Source organism: Scylla paramamosain, chromosome 6, assembly GCF_035594125.1.
Source record: "Scylla paramamosain isolate STU-SP2022 chromosome 6, ASM3559412v1, whole genome shotgun sequence".
NCBI lineage: Eukaryota > Metazoa > Arthropoda > Malacostraca > Decapoda > Portunidae > Scylla > Scylla paramamosain.
In genome coordinates, this window is record NC_087156.1 from 675,001 (window position 1) to 682,500 (window position 7,500).

Consider the following 7,500-nt stretch of genomic DNA (forward strand, 5'->3'; position numbering starts at 1 on the left):
CTGAGGAAGACAATAAAAAATAATAAATAAATAAAAAAAAATCCCAAAACGCCTGGAGCAGTCTGCCTCCCTCCCTCGGTGAAGGAGGTGGAAACAAGCGGACCCTCACCATGGGGTACAACCGGATACTTTAATTATATGGCAGGAAATGCGAGGGTACATTGACTTTATAAGCGAATACAAATGAAAATATGTCACTTGAAGCACTGTGAGGTGTTAAGAGAGAGAGAGAGAGAGAGAGAGAGGGAGTCGGTTCCCCGCGCCAAATAGCCTATCACTTATAATTAAACCTTTAAATTGACGGAAACTCGAATAAAAGCATAGAAAACGAGAGGACTGAGTTTATAAGCGAACCTTAAAATTAATTAGAAGTTATGAAAGACACAGTAGACTGTTTATAATGATACTGAAGACTGAAAGAGTGAAAGGGTTAGCCTATCACTCACAATTTAACCATAAATTAATGAAAACTCCAATAAAATCATAGAAAACGAGTTAACCAATATCTTCACTCTTTCACCACTATTCTGTCCACCTCCGCAATGCAAGAGTCAACCAGTATATTCAGTCTTTCACCACTATTCTGTCCACCTCCCCAATGCAAGAGTCAACCAGTATATTCCCTGTTTCACCACTATTCTGTCCACCTCCCCAATGCAAGAGGTCAAGCAGTATATTCACTGTTTCACCACTATTCTGTCCACCTCCCCAATGCAAGAGTCAAGCAGTATATTCAGTGTTTCACCACTATTCCATCCACCTCCCTAATCAGTGTGTATCTGGCTGTGGTACATAAGCATATACAAAGGAATATTTCAAAGATAAGGGTGTGATTGGCTAACCTAACACACACACAACAATTGGTTCTGCTTCAAATTGATTTACTAACAATGTGTCTGTGATATATATGCACTGCCAAGAGCTTGTATAAAGACTATGCTAACCTAACCTAACACACATATAATAAAATAAACAAATGTCATAGGATACATTTTTTATTTACAGATAAAGTATATTTACAACACCACACAATGAAAAACATGAATACGATGGCTCAATCTATATTTACGTGGACTCTTGCAACCAAAACACCATGATATTCTGCATCACATGATAATAATAATAATATAATAATAATAATAATAATAATAATAATAATAATAAGGTTAGCATGAAGAATGACTGATTATAATTCAACCAGCATTGGCAGATTTTATGATGAAATGTTGTTACAAGGTATTATAGGCCTGTACCATCACCAGTTCATTAATATAGGCTGTTTTTGAGGAGGCAGAGGCCAAGAGAAGGAGAGAGAGAAAGGTGTTAGGCAATAAACAAAAGAATAATCTCATTTCACCTCACCTCTATCTCTCTATACCTCTCTAACTTGTCTACATTTCTCATTATAAATATTGTTGAAAGTTTAAGCTGGGAGAGAGACAGGAATAATGTCACTTCATCTCACCTCTCTCTCTCTCTCTCTCTCTTCACCTCCCTAACTTGTCTAAATGTTGATATTTTTAGAGGTTCAGGGGAGACAAAAGGTGATATGAGGTGTTATGACAGAAAATACATAGGAATATTCTCACTTCATCTCACCTCTCTCTCTCTCTCTCTCTCTTCACCTCCCTAACTTGTGTCACAGGGGAACTACGTACTAGATGACAAAGAAGAGGAAGAAGTTAGTCAGTTTGTGGGAGTTTTGGGGATGAGTTAAGTTAATCCCATTACGTCACACTGATGGAATGCCCTTAGGGAAACGTACGTGTGTGTGTGTGTGTGGAAAGATATAATTGTTTATGTACAGTCTCTCTCTCTCTCTCTCTCTCTCTCTCTCTCTCTCTCTCTCTCTCTCTCTCTCTCTCTCTCTCTCTCTCTCTCTCTCATTTTCCAGGGTGCTTATGTACAGCCTCTCTCTCTCTCTCTCTCTCTCTCTCTCTCTCTCTCTCTCTCTCTCTCTCTCTCTCTCTCTCTCTCTCTTTTTCCAGGGTGCTTTCAAGACTCCATCAACAAATTTAAGGGAGAATCTTTACGCATTTTCAAGGGTGCTTTCAAGATTCCAGAGGTACATTATCTGGAAGACTGGAAATATTGCGTCACGTCTCAGCAACCTTTAAAAGCAACTACAGGAATCCAGGAGAGAGAGAGAGAGAGAGAGAGAGAGAGAGAGAGAGAGAGAGAGAGAGAGAGAGAGAGAGAGAGAGAGAGAAATTGTGTTGAATCTTATTTTCGCCCACCATGGTTGCCTGAGCGGAGAAAAAGTTACTGAATTTTACGCTATTTCTCACTTATTTGTTGAGCTTTTGCATTCTCCTTCCAGGTGGACGTAAAGAAAGAGTTGACGTATCCATACATGCCTTCAGAATTATCATAGTAAACATAATAATCAAGAAATGTGTATTAATGTGTGCGGTGATGTTCGAGGCGATCGTGAGGGTAGCTAGATGGAAGGAAGGGAAAGGCTGTATATATTTCTACTTGTAATAAAGTTAATAGTGAATATTTTTCACTGAATTTAATAGTGTAGACGCGTCAGTTATTCCCCTATGTACACTATTAAAAGAAACGTGAAAATCTATCAGGTTACTTGACAAATTGAGAAGGCACGTCCAGGGTAGCCTAGCCTAGCCTAGCCGACATGATCCAGTGGCAAGTTTTATAATGCTTGATCAAGTGAAATTAATAATATTCCTGATACTTTCTCCAGTCTCACATCAGGCAATGGTGCTCATGATTCATCTACAAGCGGTATATCATTCAAAGAAAATCCGCAAATACGAGTTTCAGCCAAGATTTGAAACTCCAAGGGACATCGTCATCTCTACAGGGTAACGCAAAATTTGTTGTAATCACTTTAATACAGTAATATTCACGTATATAACCACTGCTCGCGACCACTTAACATTGCTAAATCAATATATCCTTCTCTCCACTAATTATTATTCAATCTGCAAGCAAAACCTCTGAAAATAATAATAATAAAAAAAAAACGCAATGTTATGATGTGTCTAAGCTTTTTGCCTTGCCCTGTTAAAAGATCAGCTGATTTCTTGTAAACACCGAGTGAAATGAGAGAGAGAGAGAGAGAGAGAGAGAGAGAGAGAGAGAGAGAGAGAGTAATTAGCAAACTTCTGTCATTATGAGATATTAATTTGACCTTTTAAACTGAATTATTACGTCTTCAGTCTGTCTGTTATTGACGCTACAGTTCACCCTCGTCAATTAATCGTAATTTTAAATGTATCTTGTCACGTCAAGCTGATCTCATAAGTTCAGCTTGACCTAACCTAACCTAACCAAACGTAAACAGTTAGGCTATTTTTTTCTTTATTGTTTTTTTTCTCGTCGTTTCTCTCTCTCTCTCTCTCTCTCTCTCTCTCTCTCTCTCTCTCTCTCTCTCTCTCTCTCTCTCTCTCTCTCTCTCTCTCTCTCTTATTTTATTATTGTTATCATCATTATTCTTGTTTTTTTCTTTTATTTATTTTTCATTCTCTTCTCTCTCTCTCTCTCTCTCTCTCTCTCTCTCTCTCTCTCTCTCTCTCTCTCTCTCTCTCTCTCTCTCTCTCTCTCTCTCTCTCTCTCTCTCTCTCTCTACGTATTTTGCCTGTCTGTCCTCGTGTGTGTGTGTGTGTGTGTGTGTGTGTGTGTGTGTGTGTGTATCTCATTTATTGGTTCATTCATTATTTCATCTTTCATTGTATTATCTCTCTCTCTCTCTCTCTCTCTCTCTCTCTCTCTCTCTCTCTCTCTCTCTCTCTCTCTCTCTCTCTCTCTCCTTCCTTCCTCATTTCACGAAGCATATCACCATGTAACTAAGAGAGAGAGAGAGAGAGAGAGAGAGAGAGAGAGAGAGAGAGAGAGAGAGATCTGATTAAAAACAAAACATGAATTACGGAAATAAAATAAAAAGAAAATAAAGGAAATAAAAAAAGAAGAGGAAAAGATTGATGTGATTTATATAATATTGAAAAAAAAGAGAAAAACCGCCTAGAGAGACCGTACCAAGATAGTCGAAATGGGCACAGTGTTCGGACGATTCGCTATGACTGTGGCCTCGTCTCGCTTTGTTTCATGACAGCTCAAATTTATATATTCTTATCCTTACTAGGGAGAACACCAACTAAAGGATAATATCAAAGCTTGTCTGTTTTTTTATTAGAAGTATATTCAGTGTTCATATTAATGCAAGAATTTTATATAAAGACGAAGTCAAAGCCAAACATGATCTATCATTGTCGAAATAATGCATATTATCTCATAAAACCGTAACTAACTTTTATAAACCATTCAAAACGCTTAATAAAATATAAAAAAATAAAAAGAATTGCAAAATAAATGACAGGAAGCTCTGAAACATTGAAAAAAAATAGATAACTAAAAGATTAATAGGCAACGTCACTCTCAATCAGCCAGTATCGGTTTGGGAACGGGGAGAGACAGATGCTACGAGAATATCTCCCATTAACTGTCCCCCGTTTTTTTTTTTTTCTCTTTTTCTGTTTTTGCGTGTGTGTGTGCCCACGTCAATGAACTGACCATTAGGATAACCACAAAGCATAGTTCCCCCGGTGCTATGAAGGCGTGGACTCCCATTTGAATCGTGAAAAGTGAAAAATAATGTGGCCTTTGACTCGCGACTGGAAGAGGTAAGGTCCTTTTTTCTGCATTTTATTTATTTATTCATTTATTTTAGGAAATTAACGATGAAGGGTGACGAAAACTAGAAAGAAAGTGTGTGTGTGTGTGTGTGTGTGTGTGTGTGTGTGTGTGTGTGTGTGTGTGTGTGTGTGTGTGTGTGTTTGAGGAATTGTTAACTGAACGTCCTTAAGGATATATATTAGGTCTTACCTCTGATGCCACGTCACCTTATTAATCAGTAATACTAATAATATACACACACAAACACACACACACACACTCTCTCTCTCTCTCTCTCTCTCTCTCTCTCTCTCTCTCTCTCTCTCTCTCTCTCTCTCTCTCTCTCTCTCTCTCTCTCTCTCTCTCTCTCTCTATTGGCTGAAAAGGTCAAATTTTCTGAGAGAGTTTTCTTTCTCTCCTTCCTTTCTCTCTCTCTCTCTCTCTCTCTCTCTCTCTCTCTCTCTCTCTCTCTCTCTCTCTCTCTCTCAATATTGTTATTGTTATTATTATTATTATTATTATTATTATTATTTTGCTTAGAGAGAGAGAGAGAGAGAGAGAGAGAGAGAGAGAGAGAGAGAGAGAGAGATGTAGGGGTGGTTGTTGTCAGCGTGAGGTCAAGGGCTATCGTCTGGGTTCAAAAGGGGGTGAGGGTGTTGACCTCACCCCACGTGGTGCGAGGCGGCAGGAGGCTGGGGGGAGAGGGGGACATTGGGACACTCTCTCTCTCTCTCTCTCTCTCTCTCTCTCTCTCTCTCTCTCTCTCTCTCTCTCTCTCTCTCTCTCTCTCTCTGTTGTGGTAGTAATAGTAGTAGTAGTAGTAATTGTTCGGTTAGTTTAATAATTACTACTACTACTACTATTTCAAACTCTCTCTCTCTCTCTCTCTCTCTCTCTCTCGTTGTTGTTGTGGTAGTAATAGTAATAGTAGTAGTAATTGTTATGTTAGTTTAATAATTACTACTACTACTATTTCAAACTCTCTCTCTCTCTCTCTCTCTCTCTCTCTCTCTCTCTCTCTCTCTCTCTCTCTCTCTCTCTCTCTCTCTCTCTCTGGAATTCCCATGAGTGTGACCCTACCTCTTCGTCCTCCAATTATCGGATTGACAGTCCTTCACACCCTGACCTCTGACCTCTGACCTCTCATCTCTCCTCTTCCTTCTCTCTTCCCTGTCTTAACAGATATAATAATAATAATAATAATAATAATAATAATAATATATCTATCTATCTGTTGCTGTGCCCCGCCCACCTGCTGCTCTCTCTCTCTCTCTCTCTCTCTCTCTCTCTCTCTCTCTCTCTCTCTCTCTCTCTCTCTCTCTCTCTCTCTCTCTCTCTCTCTCTCTCTCTAGAGAATGAAGAAGTGAATGTGTAAGACGGAGGAGGAGGAGGAAGAAGAGGGAAAGGAGAGAAGATAAACGGAGAAGGGGAGAGAGAGAGAGAGAGAGAGAGAGAGAGAGAGAGAGAGAGAGAGAGAGAGAGAGAGAGAGAGATTACCTACCTTACATTAATTAATAGCGTGTACAAACAGTACTATGAATATTAATTACTCTGGCATGCAGCAATCCGCCTCTCTCTCTCTCTCTCTCTCTCTCTCTCTCTCTCTCTCTCTCTCTCTCTCTCTCTCTCTCTCTCTCTCTCTCTCTCTCTCTCTCTCGCCTGAGTTAAAGGCGTCTCCCTTCACCCCCCCCCTCCTCGACTCTCGCCAGAGTTAATGAAAGTCCACTATAAGAAATCTTGGTTTGAGACACAAAGTGGTGTTACACACGGACACTAGTGTACGCCACCGGTGTCGGACACTAGTGTCCTTGCTCAAGACACCGCCTGGCAACTAGTGAGCCACTCACACACCTCAGTCGGAAGAATGGCGGGAAACGAAGAGCTTCTACTTGTTGCTTACGTATTTCTTTCTTTTCTGAGAGGGGTTGCTCTTCAAAATCAGGAATGAGTATCACCATTATTGCATTCCAGCAGTTCTGCTTTTCTATCTTATTTGCATATCCCTCACAAGATGGGTCCCATAGTGCTGGTAGTTTTTCTATTTCACAAATGAGGTCCTCCGTGTTCAGCTTCTCCTCCACCATCTTCGAAATTGTCCTTGATAGGCCGTTTCCTTCCATCATGGGATGATGGTGGGTGTCAAACTGAGCACGAGAAGCTGGCCAGTGGGCAGCGGTGGCGGACACTGGTGGCTACGTGTGAAAGCTTCCATTTAAAACAATGCTTTGCAGTGAGTGGCGGCAACCGTCAGTGTCCGCCACGTGTTGCGGGAGCGAGACACCGAAATATCTGTTGCCCGGGAGCTGTCTGCTTGGGACACAGCTGTTGCCTCGTGTGAAAGGCTCCATTTGATAATATGGGAGGCAACTAGTGTCCGCCACCGGTGGCGGACACTAGTTGCCTCGTGTGTAAGGCCACTAAGGCTCCGCGATTTAAGAGGGGAAGTGGGATGGGGGATGGGGGGGCACGTCTTCACCTTAGATTCATAGGGAGTGGTAGTGATGGTGGTGGTGGTGGGGAAATGAAAGGAAGGGAAATAAGAGAAGAGAGAGATAGGAGGAATTGTTTTTCATTTATTTATTAATTTATTTATATATTTTTGGGGATTATTGGTTAGTGGGTCTCTCTCTCTCTCTCTCTCTCTCTCTCTCTCTCTCTCTCTCTCTCTCTCTCTCTCTCTCTCTCTCTCTCTCTCTCTCGCTATTTCTTATTCATTAACGTATTTATCTATTGCAGATTGTGTTGCGTGCAGTGTTACCAGAAGCAGAGTGCAGGGAGTGGCCAGCCGCTAACCAGACTCAAGGTCAGGTCAGGTGAAGCAGCTAGTCTGACCTCGACTCTCGCTTAGCACACCCTCGGCCG

At 40.9% G+C, this 7,500-nt stretch overlaps 2 protein-coding genes across 3 annotated transcripts in view; one reads left to right on the top strand and one right to left on the bottom strand.

Moving 5' to 3' along the window:
• The window catches only part of LOC135101167 (RCC1 and BTB domain-containing protein 2-like), a 10,877-nt gene extending 10,330 nt beyond the window's left edge, over positions 1 to 547 (bottom strand). Inside the window, exon 1 of the mRNA XM_064004730.1 lies at positions 1 to 547. This exon is cut by the window's left edge and continues 100 nt beyond it. The gene's annotated coding sequence lies outside the window, so the exon portion shown is untranslated.
• The window catches only part of LOC135101168 (small ribosomal subunit protein mS31-like), a 134,753-nt gene that overhangs the window by 62,551 nt on the left and 64,702 nt on the right, over positions 1 to 7,500 (top strand). The window contains exon 1 of one of the 2 annotated variants that reach the window (XM_064004737.1): positions 4,424 to 4,646. The exons of the other annotated variant lie outside the window; for it this stretch is intronic. The gene's annotated coding sequence lies outside the window, so the exon portion shown is untranslated. Of the gene's footprint in view, positions 1 to 4,423; positions 4,647 to 7,500 lie in introns of those variants that run through there. 2 annotated transcript variants of the gene reach the window in all.